This window comes from Chroicocephalus ridibundus, chromosome 1 (assembly GCF_963924245.1).
Source record: "Chroicocephalus ridibundus chromosome 1, bChrRid1.1, whole genome shotgun sequence".
Taxonomy (NCBI): Eukaryota; Metazoa; Chordata; class Aves; order Charadriiformes; family Laridae; genus Chroicocephalus; species Chroicocephalus ridibundus.
Window position 1 is genome coordinate 215,573,192 of NC_086284.1, and position 17,481 is coordinate 215,590,672.

General features: G+C 40.9%; 1 protein-coding gene across 3 annotated transcripts in view; it reads right to left on the reverse strand.

Annotated features, from left to right (window-relative positions):
- TAF3 (TATA-box binding protein associated factor 3) overlaps positions 1–17,481 on the reverse strand; it is a 127,204-nt gene that overhangs the window by 60,942 nt on the left and 48,781 nt on the right. The window contains exon 1 of one of the 3 annotated variants that reach the window (XM_063323654.1): positions 7,555–7,678. The exons of the other annotated variants lie outside the window; for them this stretch is intronic. The gene's annotated coding sequence lies outside the window, so the exon portion shown is untranslated. Of the gene's footprint in view, positions 1–7,554; positions 7,679–17,481 lie in introns of those variants that run through there. 3 annotated transcript variants of the gene reach the window in all.

Sequence of the window (17,481 nt, forward strand, 5' to 3'; positions counted from 1 at the left end):
CTTTATCATTGCTCAGGGTTTATTATGTTTAGCACAAGAAAGAAAGGCAGTGTAAGAGAAGGAAATAGAAAATCCATCTTCGAAATCATGCCAGCAAGTGGGAAGAAACACTTTTGCTGATAAACAGGAAATATTTTATTTCTAAAGTTAACATTCTTAAGTAAAAAAACAAACACTTCAGCTAAATTTGTGGGTTTTAAAACAAACTGTGGAAAACATTAAGGGAACTAAATAGAAACCATCTTTCAAGATGGTAAAACTAGGACAACTGCAAACATGAGGTATTAAACAAGCCGTGACAACGAACACACACAACAGCCAATTTTAACACCAATTAAACATATCTGTGATCAAAACCTGAAAAAAAAATACTTTGAGAAACGCCAATCAAATTATTAGGTAATAACCTAAACCCTTTACATTAATATTTATATTTCAAGAAGTCGCACATGCTCCAACTAGTGTCCAGTGTGTTCAAAGCACTCTAAAATCTACGGAAAAGATAAATGAAGAGATTCCTTGCTCCAGAAAACATGCGGCACAGTCAAAGGCTAGAGAAAGCTGGGGTAGAAGGGCAGGAGAAGACCGATTGATTGATGGAACTCATCTCAGGAAACCAGTAAATGTTGGTAAAGTTCTGCCTGGGTTCTGCTCTAACTCTGCAAAAACACTGGTTTTGTGCTCTTCGTGGGAGTTTTGATCAAGATAGCGACGGGACATACTGCTGAAATTAAAATCAATAAATAAATAGAAAAGCGGAAAACATCAGTCTTCAGCTTTTTTTCCCTGCCCCTCCTTTCTGCAAGTTTCCGCAGTGATTTAAATGAAAGATCTAAAGGGAGTTTTCCATCACCGCGGTCCTGTGCTGAGAGGGAAAACTGGATTTCAGACACTCTTCAATAGAAGAGCTGTAAGGTTTCCTTCTGAATCGGAAAAGCAATTTTGCTGGTGGTTTTTTTTTTTGGTTTCCCTCCCCTCACCCCCCCCCCCCAGAAAAAAAAAAAAAATCCACTACACACACAGTTTCCTTCCATCAATCTGTCTATTCTATCAAGTTTTTTTACCTAACGGGTCAAGAGATTTAGCCCAATTTTTGGAGTACAGATTAACACGTGCCACGCAGTGACAGCAACCAACTGCCCCTAACAGGCACAGGTTTCTTAATAAAAAGATGCTTTTTTTGTGCAAGTAAAATTAAGTTTTTTATAGTCAGTGTAATACAATACAAAGGACGTGCTAGGGTGTAATAAGCGCAAGCGACTGATGTCCGTCGGACTCCTGTCCACCAGTGCACCCACTCTGGGCACGCTGCAAGTACTGGGCAGACTGGGACCTTGGGGAAATCAGTTAATGTGTGAAAAGTGCTTTGAAGCTGAAAAGCAAGAAGTACTAAGTCTTATATCCCGTTTCAGCATGTCATTTCAACAGCTGCTCAAGCTTATGATAAACACAACGTATCTTAAAAAAAAAAAAAAAAAAAGAAAAGCATGGAGGTAAGGAAAATTCCGAAATTCAGCCCCAAGTTTCTACTCGCAAAACAGTCGACGCTATCAGGCACCACGCAGCCGTCGTCTTCAATTCACGCTGTACAGAATGGGCGTATGAGCAGATCCCAAAAAGGCTAATGCTAACAAACACCCAAACAAGCTTCAAACTTCTCTTTAAAATAGCGGGGTCCAGCCAGCAGCCGCGCGTTTCGCTTAAACGCAGAGCATTAAAAGGAACTTAATATTCTTGCAAAGAGAGGCGATCCGGAGGAAACCCTGCTCTAATTTCTCTCTTCTGTTTAGATTCCTTCACCAACGCCAAAATGTCGACGGCTAAAGCAACACGAACATTAAGCTATCATATTATTTACCTATGGTGGGGGGAAGATAAAGAGTTTTAACGGAGCGAAAGCAAGTAAGAAAAAAACCCTCGACTTCAAAGCAAAAACTAATTACGTGTTCTACTAATTACATTTTAAAAAGATACACAGGGCATTACCAACGAACCCTGCAAAACTGAAAACACAACTGTGTCTCAGGCTGCCTTGGCCTGGAAAAGAGCTCCCGAGAATTACCAAGGGATTCCTGCTTCCCGCAAACACAGCGCCACTAATATTCTCCAGATTTGCTGGCCCTGCTACGAACCATCTCAAGAAAATGTTTACATTAAAGTTGGGTTCAGCTTGGAGGTCAGCTAACTTTAAGGCTTTAAGAAATCAGCAGCCGTCTTGTCTCCCCAGCAGTGGCAGGGGGATGGGGAAAGGTTTTTTTTTTTCTTAAAAAAAAAAAAAAAAAGAAAAGAAAATCATTAACTTGCTGCATGGAAAAAATCTCAGTTTTTCACTCCGTTTCATCTGCTGTCAGTGATGTGGAAGTTTTGTGTTTTTTTTTTTTTTTTTCCCTCCCTGTCTTTAGGTGTCCATCAATAAATTGCCAGCACATCTCCAAAGTTTCTGCATACTTCGAAGCTGCTTTTAGACTAAGCCGCGACATCTCACGTTTTAAAGCCGTAATGAAAATACCAGGTACTATCTCACACAATTAGCCACGATTTTTATCGTGTTTCTGCCTTTCGAACTGCACATGTATATCAAGTAAACAAGATAAGGAATTTATATTGTATGTATTCAGCCTTTATTCTTTAAAAATTGCTTCGATGAACGCCGAGTGGATGTCGGATGATTTTCCATTTCTTTCTGTACCACACAAGAATCAATACAATCTGGTTTTATTTGAGCCAGGCTCCTAAGCCTACGTCTTATTTGTATCTCGCAACTGATAAATGATAGCAATAAAAGTGTGGCATTCCACAGGAAGAAAGTGAGATTACACTTCATCTAATTGTTTAAAGTAAGAGAAACAGTATTCCTACACTGAAACAAATGCTTTAAAGGCTTCCACTGGTGAAACTGTATTGCAAAAGTCTAACAACTCTATGCTGAGCAAGAACGGCTCAAATACAACAAGAAAAAGTCAGCGCTTTTTTTTTTTCTTTATTTTTTTATAGCTATATACATGTTAACATGCCAGAAAAACAAAACCTTCGTTCAAGGTTCTTCGAAATAATTAAAACACCTCTGTGGTAGTGTCTGCATAAGAGACTTCATTTGCCCTGTTAAATTAAATCAGACGCGTGTTCGCAAAGAGCACGAAGGCAACTGCTAATATTTGCTTCTAACCTAGAATGCGTTTAGCGGATCAAGGGTTATACGCAGAGTACAACTCACAGTAACCGTCCCACGAGATACAGACTTGCATTGCGGCTAATCGAATTTTTGTTATATTTTTTTTAAAATCCCAGAACCAGTTCCTAACAGCACACAAAGAGAGGGAAGCGAAATACCTGCACCGTGTTCTGGTTCTGTCTCATTAACTTTTAATTTATCTCTGTACTAAGTGCAACTATTTTACCAAGAAAAAAAAAAGCACGAGAACGCATGCGTGAGCTACACAGGTAAAAATAGAGGTAGAAACAGACAAGTAAAATCCAAATTAGGAATAACTTGTGTACAGGAATAATCTGAATAAATTAAGGTTTTGAGTTGGCACAAGGAATGGATGCAAAAAACTTTCAGAGAGGAATTGTTACTGCCCTTTTTTAACTTGCGGAGTAGCCTTTCTGACTCTCCCCGGCAACTTCTTTTCCTGCTCAATGAATCCCAAAATGATTTCCAAAGCTTTCACTCATTTTGACACAAAGGATACAGGAGACTGTTTAGACTCCTAATAAGCCAGGAGCCGTTAGAGCTGCTCAGGACTCTGAAACACTGGATGGCGGCAGCCAAGAAAACAATTCCTTTGAGAGGAAAACAGCCAGCATGTGCCCTCATGTAGGAATCACATACCAGAGGAAAAGAACTTTTTTGGGGCTGGCTTGTGACGTGACTCTAAGATGTTTATTGTGCACGGAGGGGCTCTGGGTCTCCGGCAAAGGGACATTTATTTCAGCCACCCAACCTTGTCGTCACCTGCCCAAGAGCTCGGTGGCGGGCAAGCACTGGGATTGATGTCAACGGGTAATGACGAATAAATGTTAGCGACATATTAACATTGAATCTTCTGAAAGTTATGCAGAAAGATTTTGTTAATTCTACTGGACACGTTCCTTCTCTTTTTTTCCCCCCTCTACTAGTAAAAGCTGGACGCCCCTTAAAAACTCCTTAAAGGTGCATCTAAAATTGTGCTCATCTAAAGTCCAGGAATCTCTAACATTCCCATAACAAGGGAAAGAGCCCAGCGCAGTAATTAACACATCGCTACCGTATTTCTTCCAATCCCGCAAATTTACAGCTGAAAACAATTCCGTGTAACCCAATTTAATTACATTAAAAATTATGCAACTTATTTTATTAAAACGGGATTGATTGCTCTACAAAGAATTTAGATCTGACAATGACCTTCTGTGTTACTGTAAAAGGTGTTCAAAACCCAATGAACATACAATGAAGGCTCTAAACCAGAAGCTAATTAGCTCACACACAAAATATTAAATCTGTTTCACAAATTATGTAAATCATATAAAAAATGAGGTATAATACCAATGGCAAACTTTATAGTGCCAAAATGGAATAAGCTGTATGTATACCTGCCTTCAAATTAACTAAAGCAATTATACTGTAAAATCATTAGCCCAAGACATAGTTTAAAGTCAAGCTTTAATAACTTAATGCTACATGTATTTTCTAACCACAGAAAAAGCATTACATACGTTTACACTTCCCACTAAATTTAGAGGAGGTTATGCTGCATTAAACCAAGCAGGAAAAATAAAATATTCAAAAAAGAAAAAAAAAAAAGAAAAAAAAAGAGGAATGCCAAAAAATGTTTACTGCAGAAAATATGCACAAAATCAAACCATCATTTCCTCTGGAGCTCTGTTTCCCCTCAAAAACAATACATTATTATGCTTTTTGAAACGCTAGCATGTTTATTCGAACTGCCACCGTCGAAAAAAAATTAAGCAAGCAACTCTCCTGAATGATGAGAAAATAAAACACAGTCTGACATGATGCTGTCTTTTAAGCAGGATCTTTGGCAGGACTTTTAAATGCCAGTTATTTGGTCTCATGCCTCTGAACGTCCTATGGCCGAAACCTCTTACTACTTCGTATCAGGGTAGGGGGAAGAAACAGCAACCCATGGTAAAAGTGTCAAGGACTAAGCGCCACCTCTGCAATCCTAAGGCATGGGCTGAAATATTGAATTGTTTTGCAGATGTGGAGCGCTTAGAGACCCTTGTGTGGAATCCTAATGGGATTTCCAACCTGCTCTTCATCCTTTTAAGACAACCGCCGTGGAGCTCGATGCATCTCTGTAGGAGTGAAGGGACTGCAAATAAGGCAAAACCAAACAAGCTTTCTTATTCTGCTCAGCTGGTGAATTTGTTCCTGTGATTTTCAGAGCACTAGGGTGTGTAAGACAAAGTTCTCTGTGCCACCGTGCGGGAGGACAAAGTTTAGGCAAAGGGTTGCAAATCGTCTACCTGTTACCTTTTAGGAGAGATGGCTCCACTGTAACTTCATGTAGCCTTATGCAGGAGTGACTTCTCAGATGCTTTGGGATTCCCTCAGCGTAAAACCAAGATACTGCGTGAGTGATTTATGTCTGAAAATGAGCACGTAACAAAACACCTGCCTAACAGTTTTCCTGACCTGATGTGAGATGACTGCAGTTTTTGTGGGGTGAAGCTAAAAGCCAAAGCACAACTGCGATGCGTATGTGTGTGTGTATTTAGAAATAAAGATTATAGTTCAGCTTTAACAAATAATGACTCAGACCTTTTAAAATTTCTTCTAGCTGTTCACAGCCACGGTGTTACTGTCGAAATTTTAACGGACAGGAACACTTTTGGGATTGCTACAATATTTTTTTTCCCCCATTTAAAAGAGAACAGCATTTTTGTACATCAACATCAAATCTGATGTATTATGAACTACACAAGGTAAAATTTGGTGCTTCGTTCCCCTTCTGAATAGCTAGGGTAAAGTACTGTCACGATACGCAGAACCTAAACACTGCTGCGGGAATGGATGTGGCTTTGGTGTGTTCTACAGCAGCAACTGCAGAGGCTCTTTCCAAAAGCAAGTAAGAAAGGTGAGAACTTTTCCTCTGTTTCTAGAATAGTGATTAATAAAAGAGCGATTTTCCAAACTTATTACGGAGCTTTTAATACTAGAAATCCAATGGGAGACCGGTCAGCTGCGAGGTCCACTGGCCAAAGATGTCCAGCAACTATTTTTGTGTATATACATACCCACAACCACTAATCCCGTGTAATCAGTGCACACAGACTCCACATTTACTAGGGGCTGCTTACTGTTTTAATATCACCTTCCTACAAAGAGGAGTATAAAAATGATGGGCATGTGCTGGGAAGAACCCCTTGGGATGAAGGAGGTAATGGAAAGAATTACAGAGAGAAGAAACTGGGAAAATCTGTGCCATATCTGGGCTAACCTGTAGTGAAAATTAATAAAGTCCTGGCAGCCAACTGAGAAAGGAGGACCGCAAGGCAACATTGATGATTGAATCTTCTAATAAAATGCATTTGATTGGAAAAAGTATTTCCTTGCCTCAAAGTATTCTCCCAGAGATCACGCTACGGTAGAAGTTGTCTCCTAAATATCAACTGCCTCTTGATGTTGCATGACCACCTCCCTCAACCTCTGCAAGCAGAATATAAACATCATGGTAATTACGGTGACTGATGACACGTAAATATTTAATACAGTTTAGTTTTTGTCTTTAAGATGCGTTTTAGAAAGGAAAGTAAATTAGTTTCCGGAGCTGACTCCGGAACTTAGTTATGGAGAATAAGTATTGAAAAGAAGATAGTCAAGGCAAGTCGTTTTGCCTGCCTGGCGCTCTAAATTTAAGGGAAAAAATACTTGCTGGTGTAAACTGCATTTTTAAATTGTCAAAATAATTCAAAATTAGATCTTTGTCATCAAAACAGAAGCTACAAAGCCAGTTCCCTGACAATATTTTATCTGTGTCTTTTTGACTCATTGCTTGAATCCGCACACGTGCCAAATGCCACAGGACTCCCCAGCCACTTAATCTCCTTCCTTTGAAACTCACCATCAAATGCTCATTCCTGTACAGTTAACGGCGGGGTCTTTGTAACGTGTTTTCTTTTTAAAATGTAAATCCAGTGCCTTGGGAAGGCTTTTTTAAAAAAAAAAAAAAAAAAGAAAAGAAAAAGAAAAACACCACCAAACAACACAAACCTGTGAAGCCTCATCCCATGCTTTTAAACAGCAACGTTAAATACAACACACTAAAGGAAAAATATGTCACTGATTTGAAAATTCCTTAGATTCATACTTCCCCTTCTACAAACTTCTAATATATTGCTAAATATTATCTGAATTATCAACAAAATTATAGTCTCTCCATCTGTTGTTTAAAGAGCCCTAAACCCTTCTTTATCTTTAGCTTTGAGAAATTTATATTTTTAAGGCAAAAAGGGAGAAAGAGAATGAATTAATAGGTCATGAAGTATCCTAAAAACAAACAGCAAGAAAAACATCGTTTCAACTGTATTACAGCTCCAATTACTACTCACATGCCATTTTCCTGGGTTAGCCTGTATCTTGATCAATGATACCCCAGCTGGTTTTAGTTGAAAAAGTTTCCATTTCTATCTCTATTAATGGTGTCACTGATAAAGAGGGAGAAACCCATCGCGTCTGCGGCAGAACTGAAACTCCATCGAGGGATATATATTCTTATACGCGTGCATGAGCTGAAACCGCCAAGGAACATATATATTTATGAACACTTGTCCGTACTCATAACATTTAGAAATACAGAAAACCGAACGGGAAAGTAGAGTGCAAGGAGCATACCAGTATTTAAAAATATGCCAGAAAAAGGCCTGCAAATCTTCCATCCCTAAATGCTGAATAAAAGATCAGGGGAAAGCAGCCAGTTTCTGTAAAGTTACGTGAGAAACTCCCAGCTTTACCGTATCAGCCTGGAGCGCAATATTTAATTCCCACTTCTGATTTTTCTAACAGCAGATACATATTGTCTGCAGACACATACACACAACAGTTAGACAAAAAAAATAATATATGCAAGGTCAGGCACCCTCGCAAAATGACTGCTACAGCTCAGCTGATCCTTACACTGTCCCCTTCCCTTGTTTTAGTGCTTTTCTGATTTCCAGGGAAGTGCGGGTATAAAAATGCCTGCGGAAAGGTGGCAGGAAGATATTCTCCCTCCCTGCATCCGTACAACTTTGGCAGAGAAGGAAGGCACGACGAAAAGGTGGGTAGCCGCTTTTAAACAGCCAATTTCCTCTTCTACCCGAGCTGAAAATGTGATCGAGTCGGTGCCGATCTCGGCTGCGCCCGGGGATGGAAGGCACGGCCGGGGACCCCGCAGGTGGCAGACGTGTCCTCCAGCACCCCCATCCCGACCCATCCGGCACCTCGGCGCATCTCCCCACAGCCTGCTCCATCTACAGATACATCAGCCACAACATCAGCATAGCGGGGGGGAAACAAATAAAAACTCTAACCAAAACTCAGCTGAGGTTTTGCTCATTTTGCTTCTCTCCACTTGTATCGAGGTTTTTTGGGTGCTTGTTTCCTTTATTTTGTCTTTTTGGGGGGGTGAAGACTTGGCCCATGTTTAGAAACGCCGCATAAACCATGGAAATATCTCACCGCACGCACCAAGGCTGCAAACTCTTTTCTTTTTCTCTTAAGCATTGCTACTGCAGGCTTAAAAGACAAAGAAACAGGAGAGCGAAGCAAAGATTTGGCTAATAGGAGTGAGCTGTAAAGCCCAATTACTTCGACAGGGTCCTTTTCAAATTCCCATTCATCTTCCCAGCAAAGCCAGTCTGGCACGGAGGATTCAACAAGTTATATCGTAACTGGGTACTTGTGTGTTCTTAAAATAAACATTTCTTCCCTTTGCGTGGAACTGTCATCCCTTTCAATTTACATCTTTAGAAACAAAAGCACCGGGAAAAGTATACAGAAAAAGCTGGAAAAAGCCCATCCTAGTTTGCAAAACCGAAGTAAGATATACAAAGGAAATGAAGCTGTGATACTATTGCTGGAACACAAACACTCCCTGTCCACCGCCACATTTAATTCACATTACGTGCTTTTTTTTTAATCCTGGGTTCTTCAATTTAGCAATGAAGAGCCACATTCAAAATGAAAACTTAAATAATTGCATTTTTGTAGATTGCCTTGTGTTTAAGGCCAAAGCAATCTGCAAAGCAAAGAAGGAAACCAACTTTTTTTTTTTGCTAGTGGATTAATATAAATCTCTGTTGGAAGAACAGGGTGGGGAGGAAAATAGGGGAGAATCAGAGATGTTTGTATAATTTTCTTTGGACATTTAATTTAGATATCCAACGTGAATCACCTTCCCTGACTCTCTGTTCAATGGTTTTATAGGAATCTTTGATTTTGATTCATTTGTAATTGCACGACAAACAACGTAGATATCTGTGTTAGCCTGTATTAGCCAGTGTGAATAGTCGTGTACATGGGTGAAGAGGATCCTGAACCAAATCCCTCAACAGGAGCAATTTTGATTATTTTTTTAAAAAACATTTAAAATTTCAGAGCTCAAGTCTGCCTCCATATTCAATTACAAGTTAATGAGAATATAGTCAAGCAACCATATGAAGGCCTGAAAATACACTTTGTAGCTGAACGAATTGTTCTGGTTTGGTTTTTTTTTTTTTGAGTATATATTTCAACATAAACTCTCCCGTACAAGAGCACATCCCTGTCCATCCATCCCAAAATGTGTTGCTCTTCCACCGCCAAAACCAGATTTCCCATGCATGCAGAGTTCGACAGACCAAAATCCATATTCACGTTACAACCAAAGCACATCATTTAATTTGCGGACATGTTATGAACTGTGTAGCCAAATTAAAACAGCCACCAAAACCCCAAGCCTTATTTCCTGCCTTTTCTGTCCTTGTATTTCTACCGCATCGTGTTAATGATCAATTTTCCCATTGGATTTCCCCCTCTAGAGGGAAGAGGCGGACCTGCTATTGATGAGCCGTTCAGACACGGCACAGTTTATTTGTAGGAGCAACGTGAGGTTCGAGTAAAGGCACTGGCTGTGTCTGGATGTCTCATGCGTGTACAAGATCACACACTGAAGTAAACACAGCTGAGTCGAATTTTGATGCACTCCAAAAAACACCCTCCCATCAGGCTGGAGGTGAAGATCCGGAGGGCTACACCTTGCTAACCGAGAACCTGGGAAAAGCCACTGTTGAGAGCCAGAAAGAAGCAGCCACCCCATGCCATCACGGAGTTGAGATTTTGGGGTTAAGAATAAGGAAATGCATTCCCAGTGTTCTGCTTCTGCCCTTCAAATAAAGTTTTATGGTCTTTGAAATCCATTGCGGAATGGATTTCTCCACCACAGTCCCACAGCTGTGTTGCTTTGGCACCAGCCAGACCAAGCACAGGGATGCTGTAACAAAAAAATTCATTACTTGGAGTTATCCCACTGAACAAACTGCTGGGAATTGATTCACGCTTTGTACTGCTACGGAAAAAACCCAAACCCCAGACGGACATATAACTCTCACCATTCTAAGTAGTAGGAAAACCCAATTTGATGGTATATGTGTAGCTAAGATATTTTTATCACCTCCATTACCAGCCAGGGAGGATGCACCTCCAATCTGATGGATGTGGTGAGCAACCACGTACCAGAACCATTATCCGGGAATCTGTGGCAGCCGATTGCTATAGCAACTGCCAATAAACAAGAACATCAACAAAGTTGTTTATTCATCTATTATAACTCTTGTTTGGGCTGAGACCTCTGACCAGATGACTGCCAAAATGAACAATAGGCAAATATTATTTTTCTCGTTAAAAACCCTAACAAAACACCAACTACTTCAAAATTATCATGCTCTTAAAGGTCAGGTAAGAGGCCAGGAATCAAGAAATCTTACGTGCTAATACTAGTCTGGCCACTGATTTGCTACACAAATTGACCTAAGCTGCTCCGGCAGAGTCTGGGAGCAAGACCTGGTATTGCAGTGACAAATATGATGAACGACACCTGGTACAGCAGTGAGAAACATTTATCAGGAAATCCAAAGAGACCCATCATTATACTAATGAAGTGCCTTCTGACACTGTTTTGCTTTAACGCAAGTAAATACTGATGTCGCAGATAATGGTCAAGGAAGCTGAATGGGCAAAAGCACAACTCGGCAAACACCAAGTGGTACCAGAAAGTATTGCTGGGACCATGAGGTTGGTTTTTTTTGTCTAAAAGATGAAAACCCACCATGGAGTGGGTTTTCTCTAGTGGACTCTAGAGTCACCATCACAGTATCTCACAGGCTCCACAATTCCATGCCTCTTTTTTCCCCGCTCCTTGCTACTCTCTATACACAGTTTTCCAACCAGACTGTTTTCTCTGGTTTACCAGCACAGCTTAATGAAAAGGCACAGCCATTTGGATGAAGATACCAAAGTCCACCCAGGGAACCTAGGCCAGGAGGAGAAGGCACACGAGTCGATCCAGCGACGAACTCCAGGCAGCATTTCCAAATGGAAACCCTAGTTTCTGCCTTCTTGCCTTCTACAGCTTTTGCTGTATCAACGTTTGGCAAAAATGTCACATTTTCCAGGAAAAAGCCAAAGTCAACCTCCTTCTGTTTCCCCTCCTCTTGTCCCATGCATTTTTAAATGTTTTAGGCTGCTGCTTTAAATGTTAAAAAACATTTAAACATTTAAAATGTTTTATGTCCCCAGCTGCAAGTGGGACCAACAAGCACAATTTCAGAGACGACAGGAAAGCACTGAAGCAGCTAAAGCTCTCAATAACAACCTTGGGGGGCAAAAATACCCTGGTATTTATATTTTATTTTATTTTCTTCCTCTTCTGGGGTACAGGCAAAGGATAAAAAAGCAAGGACCTTTCCTGCTTTCAGTAAAGCTCACAGAACATGGATAATTTAGCATTTAGTTTCCATAGGAGTGATGAGAAAAAACTCTAAGTGGTCTTTGCTATCTCTGTATTTTAAAGCTGGTCAGAAAATGCTTTCCTGCGAAGAACTCTTCCCTACAAGTAAAAAAAGTTTTCTGGTTCACCACAAAAAGGCAGTTTTCTACAGAAAGCAAAATCTCTTTCAAGAAAAGCGTTAGTGCAATCAAGAACCTAATTTTCTGTTAAATAGCCTGCACATTTTTTAACCAGCTGTTACAGTTAAAAACTGGACAGAATCAGTCATCGTTTACTGTTTCCTGCATTATCAAATCCTATATCTGATGCCCCGAGACTGAGCTTTTCAGGGCAAAACCTGCCCTTTTGTGTCCATACAAAGCACCCAGCAAATGCTGCTCGAGTGTTAAGTAAGTTAGGGAACTAATGAAGTTATGGAAATATGAAGATAATGAACTCTTTCAAGTGCTATTTCAATTTTTTTTTTTGCCATACAGAGCATCTATTTATGTTCTAAAACGCTGACGTCTATAACTCTAAACCAAAATATTAAGTTGTTAACATTTTCTCTATAATAGAAGTAGTCTGCCTGAATTGAAAAATACACAGAACGGTCACATTTACAGTAACAGCCTTTAAATCCTCACTGAAAGCTTAACCCTCTGACAAAACATCTTGTGAAATGCCAATACAGAATATTAGTTTCTATTTTACTGACAGGCCACGAAAAATAACCACAGAGTGTAATCTGATGCATTATCACCTCAGAAGCTAAACGCGGTGTCAAATTTACTGAGCCAATTTAAATCTGTAGGAAACTGGAACTTTTTTATCATTATTATTATTAATACGGCTTCATTTTGGTGCAAGTTTCCAGCTCTGCGGTGTACTTGAGGTTCCTTGGTATTGGCCAACAGCAAATCCTTTGGAAGGGAGTCAAGGGCAGAGAGAAGATAGCATTTCGGGGGCTCTGATTCCCAGGATAAGCAAAGAGAAATGGCTGAAACCCAACGGTGTGCTGACTTCTTTGCTGAACCATCTCTGCTCCTCTCTCTCCCCACCTCCTCTGAGCCACGCGGGTCCATTTGGCCACCCCTACTGTCACCTGGGCAACATAAGGGATGTGCCAGCATGGAGCAGAAGACAATCCTGTTGGTGACAGCGTTAACTTTTCACCTGGATATTGATGAATGGATGAAGGCGGTTTACCAACCTACTGCCCAACCTCTTCTCCCCCAGCAAAGCTCCTGATCTTCCCCTGCGCCTTTGAAGGGAGCAGAGCAGAGGACCCCACGTCCGAGCTTCGGTCACTGCTTCAACGAAGCGTCCATAAAATAAACAGTTATCAAACGCAACTGCGATACAAATACCTCAAGCTGAGAAAATAATTAGTTCATGCTACAATTGTTACAAAAATGAAGAGGGAATAAATGACCGAATACAGCTCTGCACATGCACTGCTCCAACAACTGTAATCAGGAAAAATATTCCTTACACTTCTCCGTTTACTATAAACCAGCAGCGGAAGAGGTAAAATGTCAAACTGTTCAAGAGAATATATATGCATGAGCCGCGTATATAGGGGCCAATTACAGTGCCAAGGGGTTCTTATGCAAATTTTAAGGTATCTCATTTTATTTAGAGTATGTAACTCTAGCCCTGTTGCCAGCGGATCATTTAAATATCAAACGGAAAGAAAAAAGTCATGAGATACCGTCTTCTCTTGGTAACATACGGATGTTACATGTGGTTATACGCATGTGTGTGTATTTCTGTGTGCATATGTGTTTTGTTTTACCTTAAAAGACCGGTTATGCTGTCAGCCCACCTGGGGCACAACCCAGTTCAAGTCACTCAAACTCCGCATTCGCGGTATCGCAGCTCCCTGCAAACACAAGGGACCACAGCAGGGCCTCGGTCCTGCCTGCAGCCCCCGGGCATCGCTCTGCCCTCCTGTTTTAGGAAAGCAAAACAACTGGAAAGCTGTGAACTCTCTTACAATTCATTGTGCGGCACCCACGAGGCCAAAGGCGCCTAAAAAAAGGAACCTGAAAGGAGGTTGTAGACAGGATCGGGGATCGGTCTCTTCTCCCAAGTAACGGGCGACAGGACAAGAGGAAATGGCCTCAAGTTGTGCCAGGGGAGGTTTAGGATGGATATTAGGAAAAAATTTTTACACCGAAAGGTTTATTAAGCATTGGAACAGGCTGCCCAGGGAAGCGGTTGAGGCACCATCCCTGGAAGTATTTAAAAGATGGGCAGACGTAGTGCTTAGGGATATAGTTTAGACTAGTGATGGGTTTTGTCCGAGTTAGGTTGATGGTTGGACTAGATGATCTGAAAGGCCCCTTCCAACCTAGGCGATTCTATGATTCTCTGAAAAAAAGTAATGCAAAATGGAAAAATATTAAAGCAAAACCAACAGGAGTTTGACTTGGTACTCTTCTGCTTCAAGAAAAGAGCCCAAGAGCAGTTTAGCCGCAGAGGTGGGAAGCCCGTGATAACACACCAGAGGTGGATCAGAGACTGCTTGGTGCCTTAGCTGGGAAGGAGAGACTTGAATCCCGGCAGCAGATGCAAAGAGCAGAGCTGTGGAAGGAGCAGAGAGCAGCTCCATCCTGCACGTCTCGGTCTCACTGAGGCAAGAAGGAAATGCAGTGCCGCGTTACACAAATCAGCTTTTTGGAGAGCAAAGCGAAAAGGCCGAATCTTGACCCAAAATGCAATTATCAGAGAACAGGGGAAGGAAGAATGCTGTGTATCGGTACAGGGGAAGCATAGAACCTGGTGTATTTGGGCAAATCCTCACAGTCCCAAGGAAACGTGCTGATAAGTGTCTTCTGATGAGCTCCTTGCTCTTTGAAGGAGCCCTTGGTGGGACCTCCAGGCATGGAGCACGGGACAACGCACAGGTGCAAAGGAACGGGAGTGGGCAAGGAGCCTTGAAGTCAGAGCAAAGGAGGAAAAAACCCAAAACAGACATAAGGAGTAAGCGATGGAGTCACTGAAGTGGCTTCAGTGAAAGGTGATCACCACCTTCTCCCAGCAGCACCTTTAATCATCCTTGATGCAATTTCACTAAAGCAAATTCTATTTAATTTCATTGTGCCTGACCAAGCAATGCAATTCCTACGAGCTGGACACTTTCTAGCCTTCATCAGACTTTTGCAATAGCACTCATTCCCTCGAATTTATCAGTGCATTTATCACAGCGGTTCCAAAAGCGCCAGCTCCATGAGGCAGAACCTGGTGCTCAATACGTTATTTGTATTCAGCAGATCGACCTTTGCATTCTGTCCTGCTACGCTGATCATTTCCCCTGTTTCCAAGAGAACTCCTACTGCCCTGCCACGTAATCACTCCCTCGTTTGACGAGCAGAGCACTTTCCTTCACATAAGCCTTGCATATTTATACAGCTCCAACCAGCCTTAAGCTTAACCCATAGATATTTAATTTTGTTCTGCTACAAACCCAGTAAAGCTTGGCTATTTAGATTACTGGATTTAACACCAAATTTAACAATTTTAGGGATCCTTTTGAGGAAAAAACAATAAAAATATATAATTCATACACGACAATCAAAGACCAATTTGAGAATCTCTACATACAGGATGCACTTAAAAAACTCCACAACCTGTCTTGTAAAAATGAGATTTATACTGCAAAGCTAAAGGACACTCAATAAAAAAGCCCCAGAGAATCTTTCCCTTCCAATTGTTTCAGGACACAATCACTTGTTAGCAAAGCAGCAGGAGATTAATGGTGAAAGGAGATTATAAATGATATCGATGTGCACAGAAACAGGTAAAAGTTCTAAAAAAAAAAAAAAAATAGTAATCCAAGTATTGCTTATGCATTATTCGCAAATTATATCTCTCATCACATCAGCTCATCCCTTGGAAGTCAGTGTTTCTTAAGTTTTGGGGTCTACATTTTGCCATTTTAACAGGAGAAAATGTGATCTACGTGGCATAATTCATCTTTAGCTTGGATTGCATCCAGGTCAAAGAGCTCCATATTTTCAGCCCATTAGTCATGGGAATTAGAAGTATTATACAGTTGCTTTTAATTGGTAGTTCATGCTCAACCACTGCAATCCAGTCTATGATTGCAAAACGAGCTAAATTATATTCTCAATAAAACATCATCCAGCCTACAGAAAAAAGACCAAACCTGTCCCAAAGCAAACTACATCTCACATGCATAAGTAAAATATAACCAGCTCCACACTCAACGATCATGGGAAAAATGTTGATGACCAGCCCCAACTGGTCGCCAGAGCAAAGCTCCAGCGCAATGCCACGTTCCACCCCAGCTCCCTTTCAAAGGAAACTTGTTCTCAATGCTCGACTGGTCAAACACAACATTAAGTAGCAAGCACTAAAAAGTTAATTGAATGTTTGCCAGGAGACGAATGCCCCGTTTTTATACTGGATAATTAATTTCTTTGTTTTTATAAGAATTTTAAAGGGTGACCAACATGCACCCTGAGGGTAATGATCTTCATTCAAGGGAGACTTCTGACTCTTTGTGACACGGGACTTATTTGGATTTGGAAACACTCCAAGATTGTTCTCTTGTAGCTGCTTGCTTTTAACATTACACAGGCTCTTGTATCTATTTTATCCGAAGTAGTTGGTACCTTCACGCACCTCATCTGAAGCAAGATCATTTCAGTTCAAGGATCTCAAAAACAAATTTGTTCTTAACATTGTTTTACGAGCAGGGTGAGAGAGGCACAGGTGAAGCACCTTGGGCTGGGGGCACGGGAAGACCAGGGGTGGTTGCGGAGAAGGGGCTATCCCTGCTTCTCGGCATGTACTTTAACATGACAAGACCTGTCCTCTCCCGCCATGAGCCTCTAAACCCTATTACACCCAGTAACGGCGCTTTGCTGTTGACAGTATGAGCCGCTCATTAAGATAAACTGCAGGTTTGGGTTTTTTAAAAAAAAAAAAAAAAATTTCTTAGGTTACTATCAACCCTGTCAGGATTAATCCTTGTAAAGTATACTTAAACTGTCAAAACGATTCCATATTTGGAGCCAGAAAGGAAACATGGACTATTAGCATCTCACAACACAGGCCAAAGCTTCAAGGTACCCACGGACTTCTGGTCTACTACTGTTTTGGAGTAAAAATCCAGAATGAACCTTACCATGATTATGCCTTTGCTGCTTACGATGAATGTTGATATAATTTAAAACCTTAATCGTTCCTAGACTGTTGCAATCTGTGAGTAACTTTCATTGCTTCTGCAAACAAGTACTTCAGTCAATCCCCCATACTAAAGAAAATACTGACAAGTAAAGCAGCAATATTGTGCTTCTTTCTTCAAGTCCTCCTTGTGATGACTGTAGGAACTACTGCTGATTATAGGTGTCCTGAAAATATACTGCCTATGCACGTGGCGTTTAACTTCTTCAGGCTTTGCTATTAAACATGCCCTGATCATGACCAGAGTGACCGCAGAAATACCTGGATAAGCAAACTCTAAAATTTAAATTTTCTTCTGTTTAATTTAAAAGTTTGC